The sequence below is a fragment of the Lolium rigidum genome, chromosome 5 (genome assembly GCF_022539505.1).
Source record: "Lolium rigidum isolate FL_2022 chromosome 5, APGP_CSIRO_Lrig_0.1, whole genome shotgun sequence".
NCBI lineage: Eukaryota > Viridiplantae > Streptophyta > Magnoliopsida > Poales > Poaceae > Lolium > Lolium rigidum.
In genome coordinates this window covers 98,100,499-98,125,276 of record NC_061512.1, presented here as the reverse complement: position 1 = coordinate 98,125,276, position 24,778 = coordinate 98,100,499, and positions in this window count along the sequence as shown.

Sequence of the window (24,778 nt, the reverse complement as noted above, 5' to 3'; positions counted from 1 at the left end):
ACAGCACAATCTGCTGCCGCGGAATCTCCAGCAGAGTCAAAGCCTCCGCGTTGCCTTTACCGAGTACTCCGGATCCAAGAGCTCTTGGTCATGCTTCCATCGGTTGCGAGACAGCCATATAGACCACATCACCATAATATTTTTTGCTCTTTCCTGATCCGAGAATTGTTGGTCGCAAAGTATATCCTTTGCCCAGGTGTCTGGATGAAGTCGGGGAAGATCAACATCAAGCCATCTCATCGCCTCCACCCAGAAGCGTCTCGCGTGAGAACAGGTGATCATAACATGCATCAGATCTTCATCCATCGCAAGGCAGATAGAACAAGTACTAATCTCCTTAATGTGCCGTCGTTTGAGAGTGCACTCGTCTGGCAAGATCCCACGCGTAAAACCCGCCACCAGAAGACCCTCACTTTCGGCACCACTTTTAGCTTTCACAAGGCTGTCAACAAGTGTTGTTCTGTAGTTGAGGTTTCCATAACCGTCCCTTCATCTCTAGCAGAACGCTCCTTCTGATTCATTAGAGCCCGTTACGCATATTTAACAGAATAGAATCGCCACCACCATTTCGCAAGGGAATATTAAGTATCGCCTCAGCATCAGGTAGCGCAAAATTAGAACGGACTAGGTCCATCCTCCATGTCCATTTCGAAGTATCAATAATATCACTAACCTTCTCAAGCTTTGGATCATCACGTCCAAAAGGAGGCTTGAATAAAGGTGTCATGGTGTGAGAATCCGGTATCCACTTATCCTCCCAGATAGATATGGACTTTCCACTGCCCGCTCGCTTGATTAAACCAGCTTGCAAAGCCTCCCGTACAACCACTATAGCACGCCATGTCGCCGACGCCGAACGTGGAACCGTGGCTTGAATAAAATCACACTCAGGAAAGTAACAAGCTTTGATCACCCTTGCACACAGAGAGTTGAGAGAATTCCTTATTTGACACTACTTCGAAAAATGATTCCTTATTTGACACTCTAAAACTTTTCCTTCCTTATATGACACCTTAACAAAATTTCTTGCCTTATATGACATCGCCCTCAATTCCGTTACACCCTGCCGTCAATGTTTCTTTCCCTGGACTAAACTACCCTGCAACCCTGGAATAGAAGTCCCGGTCTCCGTCTCCGTCCCCATCCAGATACAGAGCCCTAGCGGCGGCGGGCGGCTGGTGCACGGGTACAACGGCGAGGGCTATGGGAGACTACGGGGTTGCCGCTGAGGGCAGGGCTAGGGAGGGCGGCCTAGTTGAGTTCGAGGAGCAGGACGGCAACCAGCTGTGTCAGGAAGACAAGAACCGGTCGTCGTTGTCGCCGCGAGGAGTGCCGAGAAGGATTGAGGTGGCGTGGTCCATCGCGAGAGGAAACGCCCTCGCGGCGTGCGCTGGCGCCGCCGCGCCTTCAACGCCACGGTAGTGCGCTGGCCGTGCCCGTGCCTGCCCGGCCTCGCTTGCAACGGCTTCGCGCGGCCGTGTGTTCGCGCGGCCACGGTAGTATGTCTTTGCAGCATAGAAACTCGATTCACTAGACCTGGATTCATATTTGTACCTTCCGCTGGCCAAATAGCAGTAGTCACTTATTGATTTTTCTGGAAAAAAAAGTCACTCACCGATGCACATATGTCATATGTAGGCCAAAGAACAGTTTATGAAATCTAATACTACTCCGTAACACAGACTGAAATATGGTGTGAGGTTACAATCTCTAGCCCAAATATTACCGTAGTCATATGTCTCCTAAAAAAAGTTTCTTACCACAGTCGAATGGGGTAGATATAATTGCATCTGGACCATAGACCAAACTGAATATCCAATTGTTTCTTCTGAATTGTTTTGTACAATTGTTTTTGTCAAATAATGCATTAGGGGTAAAAGCGTATTTTTATGTCTTAGTTTAACACCGTTGCTGCTCAGAATGAACTACAGTGTCATATAAGGCAAAAAAAATTAAAGAAGTGTCAAATAAGGAAGAAAAAGTTTTAGAGTGTCAAATAGGGAATTATATTTTGAAGTAGTGTCAAATAAGGAATTCTCTCCGAGTTTGGATTTGTCATAAAACGCCATCCTTGCTTCCACAGCAGTGCAAGGCTGAAAAGATGTAAGTCACGGAACCCAAGTCCGTCCTTTATTTTTTGTGTAGCCAAGTTGCTCCAAGAAATCCAGTGCATCGACTTCCTATTCAGAGAGCTACTCCACTAATATTTTGCCATAGCTGACGTAAAGTTTTTGCACACTTTCTATGTCCGCAGGAAAACACACATGCTATACGTGAAGATTGATTGAATAACAGCTTTTATAAGCACTGCCCTCGCAGCACAAGCCAGAAATTCTCTGACCAACCCTGCATTTTACTTCTTGACCATTAACCATGATGATCAAAGGTACCACTTGGAATTCTCCCTACTGGAATTGGAAAGCCAAGATAACGCTCGCTGGACGGCTCCACCTGAATGCGAAGCAGTAGCTTCACATTCTGTCTCACGGTGGTTGTGGTATTTGGAGTGATGAACATAACACTCTTCTCCCTATTCACACTTTGTCCAGAACATTCACCATAGACACGTAAAATCTCATTCAGCCTAACCACACTCTGGCTAGTTGCACTGATAAAGATAAGACTGTCATTAGCAAACAAAAGGTGATTAACCCATGGAGCTCTGTAGCTAACTCTGATTCCTCTATCAATGTAGTTACCACCAAAAAACTTCAACAAGGATGTAAAACCTTATCCACATAATAAAAAAAAAGATAAGGACACATCGGATCCTCTTGTTGAAGACCATGAGTAGGAGTGAAAAAGGCAGCAGCTTCCCATTCACTCTAACCGAAAATCTGACCGGAGACACACACTTCATGATCAGTCTGACTAAGTTGACGCTGAAGCCCAATTTCTGGAAAATTGCTTGAAGGTAATGCCATTCCACTCGATCGTAAGCTGTCATCATATCCAACTTGACCACCCAGGAAAAATTCTTTCCTTTCTTCCTCCGTCTCATGGAATGCACACTCTCGTATGCTACCAAGACATTATCAGTGATGAAATGACCTGGTACAAATGCACTCTGTTCTTCACTTATGATCTCATCTAAACATCCCTCAGACGATTAGAGATAGCCTTCGCAGCAATCTTGTAAAGAATAGGACATAAAGAAATCGGCCGGTATTGCATAACCGCCTATGGGTTGCGTACCTTTGGGATAAAAATAATAGATGTATCGTGACCGAGCGGAAGCACACCACCATTTAAAAAATCCAATATAGCTGGTACAATTGTATTTTGCAAAATGTTCCAATGCCTTTGGAAAATCCCGCCATAAAACCATCAACCCATGGTGCTTTTGATGGCGCCATCTGGAACAATTTCATCTTAACTTCCTCGGGCTCAAAGGGTTTATCCAGCAAGTAATTCATCTCCGGCGTCACACGCCCCGGAACAATATCTAGCAGCTCCCTCATATCACTAAAACCTTGTGACGTGTACAAATCTTTATAGAACGCATGCACTTCCTCCTTATCTTCCATCTCATTCTCACACACCGACCCATCATACCGTCTCAGCTCGGTAATCTTATTAACACGTTTTCGATGGGACACTTGAGCATGAAAATAAGCCGTATTACAGCCACCTTCCTAGAGCCACTGGACATGCGACCGTTGTCGCATCCAGATCTCCTCATGTCTTAGAGCTTCACGGAGTTGTTTCACAACATTCCTTTCTTCCTCGGTAGGCCCTTGACCTACTACTCGATAGTGTAGTCTGTCTAGCCTCTTCTGTAATTTACGAACGTTTTTCGCCACGCTACCAAACTCTCTCGCACCCCACGGCTGCAACTCCCCCTTAAGGGAATGTAGAGCATCAACAATACCTTGCAGACCTTGGGTATTTTGATTTCTTTGCCACGACTTCATGACCAATGTATCATAGTCAAGATGAGTCTGCCGCACATTTTCATACCGAAACTGTTTTGTACCTCCCTGCCGGGTATTATTCAGGTTTCCCCTTAATTCCACTAACACCATACAATGATCCGATTTAGCAGTACATATATGTCTCACTCTTGCATGTTCAAACTTCTGCAAGAACTCCTCATTTGCCAGAGCTCGATCAAGCCGAGCTTTAACATTAGCCAGTCCCGCTTGCTTGTTATCACATGGATAAGCCACACAAGTATAGCCCATGTCTTGGAGAGAACAGTCCTCAACTGCTTCACGGAACGCTCGCATCTGCTATTCGGGTCTTGGGTTCATGCTAAAATGCTCACACCCATACAAAGTTGCATTGAAATCTCCCATACATAGCCATGCACCCCGATTTTCTGAATGAAAAGTTCGAAGAAACTAACTGTTATGTCTATTCTCCACGCGAGGCTCTCCATAAAAGCCAGTAAACCGCCACTTTGGAGCAGAAAGATCCAAGTTCTGCAAAGCATCTATATGATTGATACTATGGTTCTTTATCTCCACTACAACTTCATTGGACCGGAATAGCGTGATACCACCACTTGGGCCATCACTATCCACAGCATAACAACCAACAAAATCCAAAGTATTCCCCAACAACTCCACCCTTTTAGCTCAAATATTCGTTAACAAAGAGGAGAGCAGGACCTTCTTGCTTAACAATACTGCGAAGCTCTCGAGTTGTCTCGGGGTTCCGAAGCCCCCGATAGTTCAAACCGACACACCTCATTGGGACAGGCAGGGCTGCTGAGCAGCCTCTGCCTTATTTCCCGAATTTGTCAGTGTTGGTCTCTTCTTCACCGACACTTCATCATCTAGATGGTTTGTCTCTGAAACCTCTTCAACTTGACATATAAACGCCGCCGCAGCACTAGCCCCATTCTTTTCCACCCCTCCACCATCAGTGATAGGAAGAAGAGACTTTTGAATCGCCCTATAAACCTGTTGCTGGCCTCCCATACGTTTGAGCTGAAATTTCCTTTTATCTAGAGAGCTCACCTCAACTCCTTTATTGGCAGCTGTGCTAGAAGAATTCGAAGCAAATTATTCTGCGAGGATGCATTCTCCTTGAATGAATTGTCTGCTGAATTAGCTTTCTTCATGTAATCAGCTCGAAGCTCTGTCCCAAAAGGCTTCCCATTAGTATCACGATTACTAGGAGCTGCACAGAAGAGATCGGAATGTCCCAAGCGATAAACAGAAATGCGGGTGACGTGGGCACTACCCTTCGGGTAACCGACGTTGCTCTACCCTATACGGTCCAGTTGAAGGCCCATGAAGGTACTCGATGGCAAGGTGGGCCACTAGGACGGTGCAACGGAAGGTTCCTTGAAGTACAAGACACGGAAGGAGCCGAACAAGGAAAGTTTAGAGATATATCTACTGTAAACCTAGTCGTACTCGATTAGACCTCTCGAGACCTGGCCTCCTATATAAAGGCCAGGAGAGGGGCTATCAAGGGACACAACCAATCTTAGCAATCTTAGCCAACAAAAGCTTAGAGCTAGGTTACCCTAGCAATTAGCCATCTCGACGAGATCTCAGCCGAACTATTCGGCACCCCATTGTAACCCATTATCATCATAATCAAGAACAGACAGGCAGGACGTAAGGGTTTTACCTCATCGAGGGCCCCGAACTTGGGTAAATCGCTCTCCCCGCTTGTCTGTGAACCGATGTCTCGTGTCATCAACCCTAAGCCCCTATCGGAGGGCATTGCCGAGGAGCACCCTCGACAATTGGCGCCGTCTGTGGGAACCCAGTCGGCACAAGATCGGTCATCGGCAGATCCAATCATGACACCGGCGGCCTCACCGGCAACTTCGTCAGCAACTTCATCGACACCGTCATCACCAAACCTGGGAAGCCCGATTTGCTTCGGCTCCTATGAGTTTACCCCGCACAGCGATTCCTCCCGCTCAACCTTCTCGGATCTACAAGGAAACACGGAGATGACCTTCGGCAGCGTCCACTACAACGTCAACGCGGAAGGAATCCTTCGGCTGCTGGAATCGCCCACTTCCGGATCGATGAGTCCAAGCGCGTCATCATCACTCGACCTTTCGGCTGGTCTGACAGGATCGGCGTGTTCACCCGTGCCTTCGACTCCTCGTTCGGTGTCTTCCATGTCGGTAGGATCCGACGATCCCACATCTTCGGAGTTAACTTCGTACTACTGCTTGAACTGCGACACCAGGCACGGGCTGGGATCGAGCGACACGCCGTTCATCTGCAATGCCCAGTATTCATCGGAAGAAGACAGTATCGACATCATCGTCCAAGAAACCACCCGAAGAACGGCACGCCATCAGGTTTATGTCGCCAATAACACGGGAAACACAAGGTGTAGAGAAGACAGAGACCATACTCCTCGTTCCGGTAGACGGGCAAGTTTCGAAAACAGCGCCAGCAACCACGACAGCGACTACAACATCGCGGATGAGGAGTGGGCAGCAGCCAGGGCAGCAGTACTCAACAACACACCGCTCCCCGCAGGAACCTCGGTTGGAACCCTCAATGCTTATCGCTCTATACTAAAGAAAAACCGGGAGCACCTATCGAAAGAGCAAGCCACCCTCGAGAGACGCCTATCTGCGGCAGATCGATCCAGCGAGCGACGAAGGGGCTCGCAAGGGAGCGCCTCTCGGAATACTCAGGGGGCAGGCAAACACCGGTCGAGGCTATCCAGGCTTTTGGAAGATGACGCTAGAGAAATCACGTCAAACCTGACCAAGTCCTTTATGACTACGGACACCACGGGCATGCCACGGCCGAAAACCGTTGCAGGAGCAACAGCCAACCTCGCCGCGTACCTCATCAACCAGCGACCTGAAGGATCCATGGCTCAAGCTCATCGAGGCGCCCTGGAAAGTCTCGCGATATTGGGAAATAATCTAGTTCCGCAAAAGGAAAAAACCGCGGCGCAGGCTAGTGGTTCAAAACATCATGCGAGAGATGCTCGGGATGAAATCACACAGAGCAGGATCGACAAAGCAAGGCGACGACGCGCCGCTAGGAAGGACAACGATAGTGATTCTTCGGATGAGGATCAGGAGTACGACGGCGAACTCAGGGGAGCCGACTGTTTAAGTTACAAAATTCGCGAGACGATGCCGCCCAAAAAGTTGAAGCCTACTCCTACCGATGCTGCCAAATACGATGGACAGCAAGAACCAAGGTCTTGGATAGACGACTACCTGCAGACTGTGATTCTGCATAAGGGGAACCAGATAGCAGCAATGCAGTGCTTGCAGCTCTACTTGAAGGATTCAGCGCGAGCCTGGCTAAGGGGGCTGCCGAAGGGTTCCATTAAATCATGGGACGACCTAGTAGACGCTTTCGTTGCCAATTTCCAAGCAACATACAAAAGACCCGTCGGGATTGAAGAGTTACGGAATTGCCAGCAAAAGCCGAAGGAATCGATACGCTCATACATCGGGAGATTCACCAAACTCCTAAACGTTGCCGAAGATGTATCTGTCGACAGAGCAATCGACGCTTTCAGCGATGGCGTCCGGCGTGAGAGCTACATAGAAGAACTCGGACGCAAAAAGCCAAAAACTATAACCAAGTTAATGGAAATCGCCAACAGCTGGGCTGATGGCGAGGACAACGTGTGAAGGCCACGACAGCGCAGCGACGACGAGGACGATGACCAGCCGAAGCACGAGTCGGGTGGCCGAATGGATCATCACAAGAGAAGAAAGAACCGCAACTACGACGACAACAATCTGGTAGCCGCAGGGTACTCTGATCGACAGGACGATCGATATGATGATAGAAGAGATGATCGCCAGGACGGTAATCGGAACAACTCTGGGAACCGTGGCAACTATAAACCACGACAGCAGACGACTCCCGAACTACCCTACGCTGAGCAGATCAACGCCCCCTGTTACCTGCACTCGTACGTCGACTCCAAGGACGGCAAAACGAAGTCGAGTCACCTGCTCAGGGATTGTCGGCAGTTCCTTGACATGCACAAACTCATCCAGCAGTCAGGCCAGCAACCACTACCACCACCACCCCCACCTCCACCGCAGCATCAAGTCCAGCAGGCTCAACCTCATCAACCCAACGAGGCGTTTCCACCACCACGTGGGCAGATGAGCATGATCCATAGGACAGGTGTCTCGAGAAGAGAGATGAAGAAGCTCACCCGAGAGATTAACTCCGGCGAAAGCATCATGGCGAACATCCCCGAGTATGTCGAGTGGTCCTCTCGAACATTACGTTCGGTCGAGCGGATCACCCGATGACCATACCAAAACCAGGACACGCTGCCTTAGTAGTCGAGGCACAAATCGGGGGGTTCAAGATGAGCAAAGTCTTCATGGATGGTGGAAGCGGGTTAAACCTGATATTCGTCGACACAATCAAAAGTATGGGGATCACCATGAGGATGCTAGAAGAAAGAGACACTTGCTTCCATGGGATCCTTCCAACCGCACCGGGCTACTCTCTTGGCAAAGTTTACCTGAGTGTCATCTTTGGCAAAACCGACTATTTCAGGAAGGAAAAGATCGAGTTTGAAGTAGTGAACTGGGAGCCACAGTATCACGCTATACTCGGGAGACCAGCGTATGCCAAGTTCATGGCTGTGCCGCACTATGCATACCTCAAGCTGAAAATGCCTGGGAACAACGGGACAAACATCACAGTCTATGGAAGTTTTTCACGCTCGGACAATTTTGATCGCGACTTTCAGAGGATTGCTGCGAAGTTCGGGTCACAACAAGAAATCGTCGACCCTCTGCCCAAGCTGTCATTACGCGAAATCAAGGAGGAAAAAGATGTTAGGGAAACCAAGAAGAAGCCAGCTGCTCTTGCCCTTAAGGCTTCGGCAGCAGAAGCTTCGGCAGCAAAAGCTTCGGCAGCGGAAGCTTCGGCAGCAAAAGCTTCGGAGGCAAAAGGTTCGGCAGTTGATAGCACAGAAGGCATAGGAGACAGCAAGACGCTGGCAACCACTGCCTAGACCCCTGGTGAAGTCAACAACGCTGCAGCAACCACTAACGTGGTGAAAAAACCAGAAGATGAGAAGAACCCCTTCCTTGCTTGAGCAATTTATCAGCGTTTAATTTTTTCCCCTTTATTTTAAACAGGGCCTCCCTTTTTTCGCCTCTAGTCTCATGCTTACCTTATTAATAAGAACTTAAGCTTCGATCCTTTGTTAAGCATTGCAGTAATTCAAAACGTCTAAGCCGCATCACTATGCAAACATAGTACGAGGCAGAAGATCGTGCTCCAAAAGAAAAGCCTCTACGAGTGCTAAAAGACATTCACCTTTCCCTCTGCTATAGATGCCTCTACGAGCGCCGTAAATAGCAAGAGTTCGGAAATACATGTAAATACAACCCACGTTAGATATTTTACTTATGGAAATATCAAAGGACAACGGGCTCATCGGCAGAATCACTGCACCCGAAATATTCGGGAGTGCCTGTCGAAACATACATCGGTTGAAAGCAAAGTTGCGCATACAACAGGTTTAGCAAAACCTGCAACACGAGCTGATCACTCAAATGATTTGCTAACCAACCAGTACACATACATTTAAACGAGCAATTCAGATTTGCTCAGTCAAAACTCGCCCACGACATTAGCACGGTAAAAGTACATAAACATATATCTACCGAATAAAAGGGCCCCATTACATAATCCAAACACTTGGATGAAGTAGCCAAAATACCTATTTACAAAACAATCTTAATCCCTGAAATCACCCTTGCGGAGCTTCTCTTTCCTCAGGTACCTTTGAGTCCTCCTCAAGTTTGTCGACAATTATATTGGCGGGCAACAATACCTTCGGATACAGTGCCTCCAAGTCACCAGCTGCGTTGGCAATAGACAGCAAACTTGCTGAGGGATAACGAGCAAGTACAAGGGCAAGTGTAAACCTGGCCCCTGCAAAAACCTGCGCACGCACCAAGTCTCGGATCTTCTTGGCATTTCCAAACTCAGACATCAAAGTCAGCAGAGTAGGGGGAACTGCATTCAAAGGGAACATCGTCTTCCAAACCACCCTCATAGCTTTGTAGCACTTGTCGAAGAAGTGGTGGACTTGCTGAACCCGATCCTTAAATTGTGCGACAGCCGAAGCCTTCGAGTGTTCTCGCCAGAAAATCTCTTCGGCTGAGGACAGCTGGGTTAAAGCATGCACACGCTCGTGAATCCGTTTGTTCTCTTCCGCACGGTTCAGAGCTATGACTGGCAAAGAAACAAATAGAGAATTAGACAAGGAGTTGTTGACAAAAGGGCGCGGGGATCAAGAAACAAACAGTTCAAACTCTCGGTAGCTTTATGCAGCTCAGTAAGAGCGTACCGCTCCACGTCGGCTGCAATCTCGCTTTTCTTATTGACAATAGCAGCTAAGGCGTAAGTGCTGCGCATGTCCTTTTCCATCTGAGTGATCCGATCCTTCATACGTTGGATCTGATCACCTTCGGGAAGAGCACCCGAAGAGTCGTCGACAAATGAGGGCACCGGGAAAACTTGCAGGAAACAGCGTTAAAACGGATGACAGATATGGTCAAATTGAGCATCCGAAGTAACTCCCATCGGGAGAAGTACATGTGAAAATATCATGATAAAGGTGTGCTAGCAACATTGCCAGCATGGAGTTTATTACAAACATAAGTTTTGCAACAGAACAATGTTTCACATCAGCTCGACGATAAGTTTGTTACAAAAATCAAGGGGTCTGGGTCTGAGTCGATAAACTAGGTCCAGTCGATGTCTTCCTTGAAACTAGCTCAAGGAGCTGGCGAGCACAAGTAAGGGCAGACGTTTTAAAGGCGCTTAAGTCAACTAATTGCCCATCTTGCTCTTTCGGCAGCTCCTTGGTCATTTCTTGGATGTCAGCCTTAAAGCCGTGACCCATCATAAGTTGGAAGGCAAGGAGGGCACCATAGGTACGTGAAGTACGCTTGAATACCTCGATAACCTCCTTGGTGTCAACCGCGAAGGCATCGATCAACTGCCCCAGAGTTTTGTCCTGCTTGATCTTGGGGAAAATCATCAAGTGCATCCGCGCCAGGGCACCTTTTCCTTTTTCAAGAAGCTCATGTGTAAGCTGGTGGGAGGCAAGAGCCATCGACACACCATTTGCCGGAGAGTTGTTTGGAACCTTGTCCAAGGCAGCAGCAGGAATGTTGGCGGCTTCTACAAGAAAATGAATTGGAAAGGATCATTGATAAAAGAACGAATCTATAAGAGTAATAATCGACAGAGGTGTATAAAAGAGCTTACCAAGTAGAGCCAAAGAAGACTGGCGAAGGAGCTCATCCTTTTCAGCTGCCCGGGTTTCCTCCTCTTTTAGCCTCTCCTTCAGTTTGCCCAGCTCCTCTTTCAGGGAGTCGACCTCCTGGCGAGCCATGGCAGCCTTTTTAATGGCGCCGTCCAACTTCGAAGAGGAAGATTTAACTTCCTCCTGCAGTCGAACTTTATCCGCCTCCAGAGAGGTAAATTGAGAGGCAAAAGCCTCCAAAGAGGATATAACACCTCGCAGATCCTTAAGGAAAAAAAGGATGTTTTGCAAAGAATCGTTAGACAAAGCACGTTTCAAGAAATTCGCGTTGTATTTAAAAAAGGACTTACAGAAGGAGGAGTCGTGGTGGCGGCAGGAACATCTTTCCCTTTGGAAAGGGAAGAAGCAGTCAATGCCTGAGCCGCGGGAGCTGCCTTAGGAGCCGAAGCTTCGGAAGCTACAACGGCCGGCGGAACAGCATCAGACCTGGCTTTCTTAGACGGAGGCTCGGCAAAACCTTCGTCACTACAAAAAGGAAATGGTCGATAGAAGTTATGCAAAGAATGCGAGAAACAAGGCGACAAAATATAGCAAAAAGGAAGAAGGTACTTACATATCGAGGAGATCGTCTTCGTCAGCAAAGCCGCCGATTGATCTCTTCACGGGTGAAGCCCTGGTCTCCTCCACGGCTGCATTAACAAAGGCATCACGATCAGCATCGTCATCACGCACTGATCCCTATGTGTCGCAAGCGTCATCGGCTGAAGGAGGAAGATCGGTGTGAACATTTTCTGAATCTATCGGATCATCGTGATCGCTCTCTGGGCCAGTATGTTCGACAGTGTGAAAATCAACAGGTACTGAAGAACCTCTTCCCTCAGAAGTATCGTTTGGCGAATCGTGCAAATCTCCAGGACCTATGGGGGTCTGTTGAAGAGAAAAACAAATAAGAATAGTGGTAATTATGTTGGCTAAGTAAAAATAGCATGATAAGAAGTTGAAAGGGAAAGTTACCTCTAGTGGCGGATGATCAACATCAAGAGGAGTGTAAGAAGATATCAATGGGATCGAGTCTTCTTGACTAAAGGAAGTAAGGCGATGGACTTCATCGAGCAGTTCCTTTTCCGACAGTTCGGCAGCATTAATCCTGGTCTCATCCTTTGGACCTGAATACAACCACATCGGACGAACCCTGGCCATGACTGGTTGGACTCGACGTTTCAGGAACACAGCTGCCACCTCTGTGCCGACCATGGTTTGGCCATCGGCCTCTTTGATTCGAAGAAATTTGGCAAATAATTCATCGGCTGCTACTTTTTCATCGGGAGAGAGAATGTTCTTCCAGGAATTCTTAGGCTTGGCTTCAAGGACGTCGGTAAAGCAAGGAAGCTAGGATTCGGGTGACAAGGAATCCTTGACATAAAACCATTTCAGCCTCCACCCTTGCACAGATTCTCTCATTGGGAAATTGAAGTAATTAACCTCCGAACGAGCTACAAACCCCACTCCCCCGGTGACAAAGGATCCATTACTACTGCTGTATCTCTTCACATAGAAGATCTTTTTCCACAGCCCAAAATGAGGTTTGATGCCCAGAAACCTCGCAAAGGGTGATGAACACAGCAATGTGGAGGATTGAGTTGGGGGTGAGTTGCCATAATTGGATCTCGTAAGTTCGCAAGAGATGGAGGAGGAATTCATGAGCGGGGAGCGAAAGACCCCGATATAGGAACGACAAGAACATCACGGTAAAGCCAGCAGGGGGATTAGGCCGAGAAATCGCACCTGGAAAGATCACATTCCACTCATCGTAGGAGATTAATCACAGGCTTCGGGATCTCTTGTCGTCACGCTTGGTGACGGTTGACGCTATCCAATCTCCGGGCTTGGCTACCGAACTTGGCGGCGCTGGCGGCGCCGGAGCTGGGGGAGGAGCGTTTGGGGCGCCCTCCTTCGGAAGATTCGAGGAAGATTTGGCGGCGGCACCACCTCTCGTGGAACTGGCGGCGGCGCTAGGGTTCTTTTTTTTCACCATTGCGAGATCTGGGAAATACTGAAAAGCGGTGGTGGCGGCGCAGCAGTTGCGAAAAGGAGAAGAGGAAGAACGACGAAAGGATGTTATGACGAATGAAGGAGAAGATTAGGGATTTTCATCCTTTGGAAATTTTAAGGAAGGTCGCGTGGGCACGTATCCTTACTGCTAGTGGACCTTTTCTCCGATTAATAGTTGCAGGAATCGAGGAGGTGCCTTGGTAAGTGTGTGAGAGGAGCAGGAGTTGCTCGAAAAAAGGGCCCGGCCCAGCAGGTCGCTTCTTATCAGTCAAAATCGAGGTGTAAGTAAAATGTCATCAATGACGTCATGTGGAATGATTAAAAGCATACGAAGGAATAAAAAAGGTATCAGATGGTCAACTTGAGTCTACGCGCGAATTGCCAGCATCCGCACCTAGACTCGGGGGCTACTCCCATCGGGAGCGCTGGACGCGCACCCGACAGAATGAGGACTCAAAGGGATAAACCTTGAAGGAAGAGATAATTGTTCGACTCGAGTCTGCGCTCGATTGCAAGCACCCGTGCCCAGACTCGGGGGCTACTCCCATCGGGAGCGCTGGACGCGCACCCGACAGAACTTTTTTGCACTCCAGGATCATGCCCGGGGACTTGATTCTGTGTAGAGTAACGTTGTTTTGCCATCGGCAGTTAACCAGCAAAAGTTGGGCACGTTACTCATTATCCCTTGCATAAGGAAAAAATATCGGATAAATTACGAAGACTTGCGAAGAAACTTCGGCTGAGAAAAATGTTCGAGTGGTACAACTTGAGTCTACGCACGGATTGCAAACATCCGTACCTAGACTCGGGGGCTACTCCCATCGGGAGCGCTGACGCGCACCCGATAGAAGAAGATGATGCAGACAGAAGGAAAACAAGAATGATCGAGGAGAAGGACGTCGGAAGAAGACATGCTTCAGTCTGTACCCGAACTATGTTCGGCTAGACACTCGGGGGCTACTGACGTGGGCACTACCCTTCGGGTAACCGACGTTGCTCTACCCTATACGGTCCAGTTGAAGGCCCATGAAGGTACTCGATGGCAAGGTGGGCCACTAGGACGGTGCAACGGAAGGTTCCTTGAAGTACAAGACACGGAAGGAGCCGAACAAGGAAAGTTTAGAGATAGATCTACTGTAAACCTAGTCGTACTCGATTAGACCTCTCGAGACCTGGCCTCCTATATAAAGGCCAGGAGAGGGGCTATCAAGGGACACAACCAATCTTAGCAATCTTAGCCAACAAAAGCTTAGAGCTAGGTTACCCTAGCAATTAGCCATCTCGACGAGATCTCAGCCGAACTATTCGGCACCCCATTGTAACCCATTATCATCATAATCAAGAACAGACAGGCAGGACGTAAGGGTTTTACCTCATCGAGGGCCCCGAACCTGGGTAAATCGCTCTCCCCGCTTGTCTGTGAACCGATGTCTCGTGTCAGCTTGCAGGATTCCATCAACCCTAAGCCCCTATCGGAGGGCATTGCCGAGGAGCACCCTCGACAGCGGGACTTGCTCATATTGTACCTCTGTTGACTGCCAAAACCCACCGGTGGGCAGCGGCCTTGTCAACACTGTAGAGCCGGGGGGAGCCTAGAGCTGCGGCTGGCTGAGACCCCTCCGAGCGACGGCCCGCAATGCTCTTCTGGTCACACGCGGCGTTGCGAAGTGCAAGGGCGTGCCACCTGACCTATACCGGTCGGGGAAGGTGATGAGGTTGCCTCGCTTAGTTTCCTGCAGGGCATACATGTAAACGTTAAATACGAGCCTCGATCGGCTCTGAGGTTATCCTGTGAATCGGCTCAAAGAGCCGATCCACCCATGATCCGTACGGGGTGCACGAATACTTGGTGGTCCTGCTTGATCAAGATGAAGCTAATGAGATCTACGACGATTTAGGGTTTTCACCGCATAACCGGATCATCCTACTCCAGAGTTGGGCCTTGCGGCCACGCACGGTGCTCGTAAGCCGATCCTAAACAAGGCCAAAAAACCAACATGAAGTTGATCCTAGGAACATCCCGTTTAGGACTTGCGAACGCCACCCTACGTGCCCCTGGATCCTCCCCCATTGTAAGGCCAAACTATTGCAGATATTAAACTAATCCTTGTAGAACAAGGAGCAATCGTAACGGATCAGATCTACTAAATAATGATCAAGCGGGGTGCCGCCCCCACACCTGAGATAGGCGTGAGGGCGGCTAGATATGCAAGGGTTGCACTACGTAAGCATGCTTAAACGAAGAACAATGCTAACCCTAACACATCTAATGATAACTACGTTGCTCGCCATCAAAAGCGCTTCGATACGAGCAACGCATGAACAACGTGGGGCTTGTGCTGCCTAGATCGCAAGATGCGATCTAGGCAGCATGTCGCCTACCTGATAGAAACCCTCGAGACGAAGGAGTTGGCGATGCGCCGAGATTGGTTTGTTTTTGGGGTTGAACGTGAGTTGTTGTTTATTCCATAAACCCTAGATACATATTTATAGTCCAGCGGACTTTCTAATGTGGGCGTGCACTAAACCGTGCACGAGATAAACTCTAACTTCTAAACCGATACACAATCTATTATATTAAGATACACGGGCTAACTAGCCCAAATTCTCCGTGCAAGGCCGCTTCATAGTTCTTCCATATGTAATCTCCCAAGCCCATCTTGATCGCGGCCCACCTCCTGATTTAGCCAAAATCTGGTGATAACACATGCCCCCCTGGTTTTGGTAATGATAATTTCAAAACCACTCTGTTTTTTTCCTCAGAGGGGTCGTATCACGGCAGAGCGGACCTGTCGCAGCATGCCTCATCATGACGACTTGCCTTCCCAACTTCTCTGCACGTTTTGACAGTTTTGGCACCATGTCCTCGAGAACTGCTCGGAAATTAAAAACCCCCACCTCCTTTTATTTATCCTCTCCGAATTCTGCTCGTTCAGCTCCGACAGCTTCCTTCTACAATAAACACTGTCTTTTGAACGAGCCGTCACGAAGAGTGGGCCCACTTTGACAGAGTTGGTTAGACCTCGAGGGCGAGCTGCCCCCCGAGCCTCAGCCAAGGCGAGGATAAAGGACGGATCATCACCATTGAGATTTCGGGGCGGGCTCAACCTTGTCCAAGAGAGCTATCCCGCAGGGCCACCAGCCGATCACCTCCCTTCCGTTGAGGGTCCATACAGCCGATCCAGCAGGCTATGATAATTTTGCAACATAAGCACCATTCTTCAGGTAACTTGTGGTGCAGAGTTCGGCCGATCCCAACGACATCGGCTCCCCGGAGCAGAGACCTTCAAGGTGAGCTGCCCCCGGGCCTTCAAGGTGAGAATAGCAGCGAGCCGATCACGTCAATCATCCTTGGTTTCCAACTCGCAACGCCGTATCAACCGATTCGGAACAAATCGGCTCTTTAGAGTGAGGGAATTTCAGGACGAGCCGCCCTCCCCCGAGCTTTTTCAGTCCAAACCTTGCGCCTTGCTGATCAGATCAGCTCATCATCTTCGGCGAGCTGAAGCGACTTCCGGTGAGAACGTCTTCGCATCTCCGACACCCTCCGGACTCTTGGAGGAACTACCCCCTGCTCTTAAGTCGATGTCTATGCATCGGCTATGCCTGAAAATTTTCGAATTTTTTCGGCCGACTTGTATATCGGCCCCCATGTTCCAATATCCACCATCAAAGGATGAGACTCTTCTACTGCATACCCTCATGTTTTATCCACTTGGGCGCCCCCCCGAGCCGATTCTGTCAAGAGATTTGATGACATCGGCTCTGAAGGACCGTGAATGTGTTGAACCCAGGCAGTATGGATGGTGAGGATATTCGCGGCCGATCATCGGAATCGGCCTCCACGCTGTTTGCTCAGTGAAGGTTTTGTACTTGTTCCTTCATAGACCCTTGGGGCCGATCACAAGGATCAGCCTCGACAATCTTGCACATCGCTTGGCTTCAACTACATGGTCAGGCCAGTGGATAAAACTAGCTTAACCCTTCCCTTTGTCACATCGATGCGCTCGCGATCGTCCAATTTGATGCCCGAGAGGGGTTCTTGGCCTCGCTGCTTCCCATGCGTTCATGCCAGCCGTTGAAACTTCGGCCGAGTCGTCGGCTTGGACGACCTCTACCTCATCACCATCCCATCTGTATTATGCATTGGTGCATCGTGGAGGGAATGCAGCAGTTGGCGTGGATCCAATCTCTTCCCGAGCAAAACGAAGCATAACTCGCTCGTGCTATCGACGATAAAGAACGCCGTAGGGATGGTTTTTCTTCCTACGGTCAAATCCACATTCAGAACTCCTTGTGCCTCAGACGCTTGGCCGTTGAAGTCGCTCAACGTTACGTTGGTTTTGATTAGATCCGAACTCGAGCGCCCCAGCCGACGTAGCATAGAGTACGGCATGATGTTAACTGCCGCTCCGGTGTCCACCAAGCATCCCGTTCACGAGGCCTCCCATCGATATATCCTCGTAAGTACGGGGCCTTCGGATGCCCGTAGCTCCTGTCTCGTGGCTTCTCAAAGATAACCGGCCGTGGGCCGCAGTCAAGTTGTGCCACGGATGTCTCATCTGATCCTGGAGCACTGAACTCCGACGGGAGGATAAACACCATATTTGTGCCAGCCGATGTTTCATCATCGGCTTTTCTCTGCTCGGGGCGCCACTCTTTTCTTTGTGGCTCACCCTCCTCGTCCAGGGTTCGCAGAATTTTGGCGGCCAGATCAGGCCGTGCCTTCCTTAGCGTGCGCAGGTATAATCTTTCAGTTTCTTCTAACTCACGCAGACGCTGGGCTTTCTGCTTCTGGGAACGGCTGAGCCCATCAGGGCACCATCTGGGCTGATGATATTTGTATTCTTCACCACCGTCCTCCAGCTCCTCGAGATCTTCCATCTGAGGGGACTCAGCACGCTTGTTCCGATGCGGGAAAGGCCCTAGCCGGCTGAACACAGACACGTTAGCGGCACCCTTCTTCCTTTGTTTGCATTCTGGGCAGTCCTCGATTGTTGGCAATCGGCTCATCCCTGAGTCCCGAGCAATGTTTGAAGAACGGGCAGTCCCAGTGCCTATCCATGTCACTCTGCCCCTTGGCTTCCCTTCGGCGCGGCGATCGTACCCGTTGTTGCTTCTACCATGTTGGCGGTACCTTCCGACCTCGGCATCAGACCGGAAATTCCTTTCATCGTCGGCGTCGTAGCGCCGACGTCGGTCGTGGTGTTGCCCGTATTTGTTGAGAGGGTGCTTGGAGTGTGGGCGTTGATACCGCATGTTCCCTATTCCCCCTCTTGCCAGGTACCGCCTGTCCTCACCTCGGGGTTGGTCGCGCGGATCGGCTCCCTTTTCCTCCTTGCCACGGGAGTGGCTGCTTCCTGTTTCCTCTTTGTCATGGCGGCTTGCAGATCCTGCCACATTGACACCAAAGGAAAACTTTGGCCGATCTATGGGGTGGCTGAGATCCACCGTGTCGACACCGGGACCCGGACGTGGGTTTCTACCAAGCCCGATACCGTGCGGCCGGGTCTTCTCGGCGGAGCCGATGAGTTCGGTTCCAAGGGTTGCCTTGATCCCGTCATGTTTCCTTCGAGCTCCTTGGGCAGATCCCCATGCTTCAGAGACTTGGTGCGCTCCTCCAACGGGGTGGAGAGATCTCTCCCATCAAGTGCGCCTTCGGGCGTGGAGCCCCTCCCCCTGACGCCATGGGAGTGGGTTCGGTGGGAAGAGCCGAAGAGTGCGGCTTCGAGGATGGCTTTGATCTCGTCGCATGTGACCGGCGTGCCGTCCGCCATCTCAGATGTAGATGGCGATGTGGTTGATGTAGACGATAGTCCCACCGGGCGTGCCAGAATGTGTTGACTGCCAAAACCCACCGGCGGGCAGCGGCCTTGTCAACACCTGTAGAGCCGGGGGAGCCTAGAGCTGCGGCTGGCTGAGACCCCTCCGAGCGACGGCCCGCAATGCTCTTCCGGTCACACGCGGCGTTGCGAAGTGCAAGGGCGTGCCACCTGACCTATACCTGGTCGGGAAGGTGATGAGGTTGCCTCGCTTAGTTTCTGCAGGGCATACATGTAAACGTTAAATACGAGCCTCGATCGGCTCTCGAGGTTATCCTGTGAATCGGCTCAAAGAGCCGATCCACCCATGATCCGTACGGGGTGCACGAATACTTGGTGGTCCTGCTTGATCAAGATGAAGCTAATGAGATCTACGACGATTTAGGGTTTTCACCGCATAACCGGATCATCCTACTCCAGAGTTGGGCCTTGCGGCCACGCACGGTGCTCGTAAGCCGATCCTAAACAAGGCCAAAAAACCAACATGAAGTTGATCCTAGGAACATCCCGTTTAGGACTTGCGAACGCCACCCTACGTGCCACTCGGATCCTCCCCCCATTGTAAGGCCAAACTATTGCGGATATTAAACTAATCCTTGTAGAACAAGGAGCAATCGTAACGGATCAGATCTACTAAATAATGATCAAGCGGGTGCCGCCCCACACCTGAGATAGGCGTGAGGGCGGCTAGATATGCAAGGGTTGCACTACGTAAGCATGCTTAAACGAAGAACAATGCTAACCCTAACACATCTAATGATAACTACGTTGCTCGCCATCAAAAGCGCTTCAGTACGAGCAACGCATGAACAACGTGGGGCTTGTGCTGCCTAGATCGCAAGATGCGATCTAGGCAGCATGTCGCTACCCGATAGAAACCCTCGAGACGAAGGAGTTGGCGATGCGCCGAGATTGGTTTGTTTTTGGGGTTGAACGTGAGTTGTTGTTTATTCCATAAACCCTAGATACATATTTATAGTCCAGCGGACTTTCTAATGTGGGCGTGCACTAAACCGTGCACGAGATAAACTCTAACTTCTAAACCGATACACAATCTATTATATTAAGATACACGGGCTAACTAGCCCAAATTCTCCGTGCAAGGCCGCTTCATAGTTCTTCCATATGTAATCTCCCAAGCCCATCTTGATCGCGGCCCACCTCCCGATTTAGCCAAAATCTGGTGATAACAACCTCATACGTACCAGTCAGTACTCTTCCTCTTTGCCGACTCAATCAGCATACCCCTTGATACGGGCTGAGCCCGTGTGGGTTGCCCGATCTCACGAATTCGACCAAGAACACGAGGGGGTGAGGCATGAACACGAGAACACGATGAACACATGCACAATTAACCCGATACAATCCGGTTTGTTCTCGAAGGCCCGAACCACCTTCCCGATAGAAGCTCTCAAGGAAAAGACACAAGATAGAAGTCTCGAGAGAAAGATCAGCGAGTCGAATCCAAGAGACCTAGAAGGTTGAAAAGATCAAGGTTGGTAGAAGTGCAAGCAAAAGACCCAAAGCTAGAAGTGCAAGCAAAAGACCAACAATTGATAGAAGTCACCAAAGAGATCACAAGGATTCGATACAGATATACAATAGATTAATAATCTAAGGAGGGGGTTTCCCTAATCCACAAAGGGATAATAGAGGCATAAGCCAAGTTCATCTAAACATCATCTCCCTCATGAAGGTGGGGGTAGGTGCCTATTTATAGGTAGGGGGCCGAAGGGGTAAGTTACAAGCCAACGGCTGAGATCTGGCTGAAACTCGTCAGGGCGGAAGTTCCGGTCTCTGGGGGCGGAAGTTCCGGTCCCAAGGGGCGGAAGTTCCGGCTGCAGCTCTTAAGCGCGAGCATCTTCGGTCTTAGACGACATCTAGGAGGAAGTACCGGTCGGGGAGGGCGGTAGTTCCGGCCCGTGTGTCATCGGCAGAAGTACCGGCCGTGATGGGCGGTAGTTCCGGCCTGGAGCGTCCAGCTCCTCTTCCTCCTTCTCTTCCATGCTTCCTTGACATCGGCCTTGCGTCCTCGGGTCTCCATGGCATCCTCTCTTCCCTCCGTACTTATCGTCGAGTTCCTGTCATCAAGATGTGACGGAGTATGACGTAGTATATCGTTCCAAATAGGCGATTGTAGGCACGCATAAAGGAGAAGATTCACCTTTGCGTGCCGTCTTGGCGATGAAGCATATGATGCGGTGAAGACCGAAGGTCGGGCTGCATCATCTCCCCCCACTTGAAAAAGAGTCGTCCTCGATGATAAATCTTCATGAATGTGTAGAGGAGGTAGATGGCATGAACGCTTGAATGTCCCTTCACTTGTCATGAACCCTATCAATAGCACAAGAAAAGCAAAGGAGCAATCAAAGCATAGCCAATGTTCAACGGGTTTAGCAATATGTCCCAAGTGTAAGGAGGTCACCTTAGCATAATGTCGGTTTTCTCTCACTGAGAGATCATGTGTAGTAGATGTATGGGGTTGAACCCATTCATTGACGCTCATCCACAAGTCACTTGTACCTTCACACAACAAAGACCAAGCAAAGTATGTTTGTGTGTGATATTGGAGCACATCATCGATGACATGTCCTTTCATGTTCACAACACCGTTAGCACAACACAAATTTATTAAGAATAATGCATGTGCAAGGTCAATGTGTAAGATCTCCGTATGGACATCTTCCAAATCCGGAAACACAAAAACTCCAAATTGTGAGACGACCATGGTGTCCATCTCATGTAGAACCTCATTTTCATTGTTGCACTCAAGGCATCGGAAAGAGATATTGTTCAACATACTTGAAGCAATAAGTGGAGAATTTGGCCAAAACGCATGAGGTAGAGTGTTCAAAATAGCATCAACATGTGTGCACACATTGGAAAGAGAAATTGGTCATCATATTTGTTGCAACACAAGACATATCATCCAAAAAGTTCACCAAGTAAAAATTTGCACAACCGTGTGAGCCAACAAACCAAATGAAAGAGAAATTTGTCAACTTGTTTGAGGCAACACCAACGGTAAGAATCACATCATCATGCTTGCAAAAGAACCACAAGAATGGGAAATTGTTCGGCATGTTCAATGCAAAGCATGGGGAAGGTATTAGAGCCGGGTTCGATCTTGAACTCACTTGTATTATGCTCTCAAGAGCTCTCTTTGCGTGCTCAATCGAGGTTGACATTGTCATTCTTGTACCTACACACACAATAGGCAAATCAAAGAACGTGTGTGCATGGTATATGAACACATCATCCATCATGATGGTCCATTTCTTTTGCACATCACCATTAGCATTAAGCAAAGCATCATAATAGATATGGTGAATATGCGGGGTAAACACATGAACATGCTCATCATGGACATAGGCAAAGTCTCCAAAATTTGAGAGAGCTATGGGGGCAATCTCATTTACAAGCATATTAACATTATGGCAAACCAAGCATTGGAAAGAGCAAAACATGTTCAACATTTTAGCATTGTTTTCGACAAACCTAGGGAAAGAGCAATTGTTCATCAAGGGTGTTGATACGTCTCAAACGTATCTATAATTTCTTATGTTCCATGCTACTTTTATGATGATACTCACATGTTTTATACACATTATATGTCATTATTATGCATTTTCCGGCACTAACCTATTGACGAGATGCCGAAGAGCCGATTCGTCGTTTTCTGCTGTTTTTGGTTTCAGAAATCCTCGTAAGGAAATATTCTCGGAATTGGACGAAATCAACGCCCAGGGGCCTATTTTTCCACGAAGCTTCCAGAAGTCCGAAGAGGAAACGAAGTGGGGCCACGAGGTGGCGACACAACAGGGCGGCGCGGCCCAAGCCCTGGCCGCGCCGGCCTATTGTGTGGGCCCCTCGTGACGCCCTCTAACCTACCCTTCCGCCTACATAAAGTCTTCGTCTCGAAACCCCCAGTACCGAGAGCCACGATACGGAAAACCTTCCAGAGACGCAGCCGCCGCCAATCCCATCTCGGGGGATTCAGGAGATCGCCTCCGGCACCCTGCCGGAGAGGGGAATCATCTCCCGGAGGACTCTTCATCGCCATGATCCAATCGGATCATCCAACTTATGCAAGCACTCACAAATCATCATGTCCACTAGTGGGATCATGGCATCATCAACACGCATATGGTACCTTTGTAGTCCGACTCATTTGAAGTGGGTCTTGTGGAAGAGGTAGGCTCCATGTGGCCTCCATGTTCATCTTCAAGAAAGCATGGTGTGATAGCATCATCTTCATGCACCATGTACATCTTCTCCATGATCGGCGTTTCGTCATCCATGGGACCTAATGAGACATAAGAGAACACACTAGAAGTAGAGGGTAAGTTGTTAGAATTCAAAATGGTCTCACATGACCTGTCAACTACCTCTCGCATCTCACTCGGTGTATCACTCATATCCTCAAGGTGGAGGCACTCAAGCTCATTTATAGTGGTTTCACTCATCTCACATATGGTGGAGTCGCTCATCTCACATATAGTGGAGTCGTCATCTCACATATAGTGGAGTCCCTCATCTCCATGGCAATGGCGTCGTCGATATCCGAGCAACCTATCAAAGAGGAAGACAACACAAGAGGAGTAGAGGTTAATGTGTTAGAAATCAAAGCATCCTCACTCAACTCATGTCGTGTGTCACTCTTGCTCTCAAGGTGTTTGAAGTAGGATTTGCACTCGGCTTTGTCTTGGGAGGTCATCTTGGCTACTTGAGCATCTATCTTGGCATAGTATGCTTTCATCTCGGCTCGTTGTTGTGGGGTCATATTGGATAGCTCTCACTAGGAAGGGTGTATATGTATGTGGTGGAAGGAAAACTACACAAGTATCTCACCTATCAAGAAAGTATCGAAAAAATGGTTCAAGTCAAGAGAAAAGTCGAAATGTATCGGGGTTAACTACACACACACTCAAAGACACGCAAAAGGCTAGAACTCTATATGGTGGTAGGTGCGGAAGTGGATAGCAAACGAAAAGAACCAAAGAAGATGTCTATTGTCAAATGTGGGTAAGATCCAAAGTCAAATGTCAAAAGCGGTGATCTATGTCAAGAAAACACGGAAACACACACAAGGAAGAACAATGGGGTTAGCGCGACCAAGGAAGTGAGCAAGTAACAAGATGGTACTAACGAAGACTATTAGCTCGGTGTCACGCCAACACAAGAGAGAGGTAGCTTGGTTGCATATGAGAGAAGCAACTAGATTTGCACAAATGCCACTCTTCTCTTTTCTCTCTTAGTGCTCACAAGCTTTGCACTCCTTTGTATCGGTGGACACACACTTTTTTTCTATTTCTTTTTCTCTTTTTTCACTCTTTTTTTCTATGCTTAGAAGCTTTATTTTTCTCTATGTCACACCTTTTCTTCTTTTGTGTATCTTTCTCACCGAGCTTGCTTCGGAACTTTGCTCAACACAACGCACACTGTCACCTCTCCTCACTTGGTCGTGACACTTGTGCAATGCTTCGCAACACTCGGAAAGCCACTCTCAATGGGATATGTACGCAAAGGAAGAAAGGTTTGGCTACAAGGAGAGGCAAGTTATACCTATTGATGTTAGACGGTGTTAAGCACACGAACTTACGATGATCGAAGTGGTGTCGATGATGGTGGAGAAGTTGCGCCGGAATTCGGGTTGCCAACGGTGTCGTCACGGTGTTGATGTAGGCGCGAAG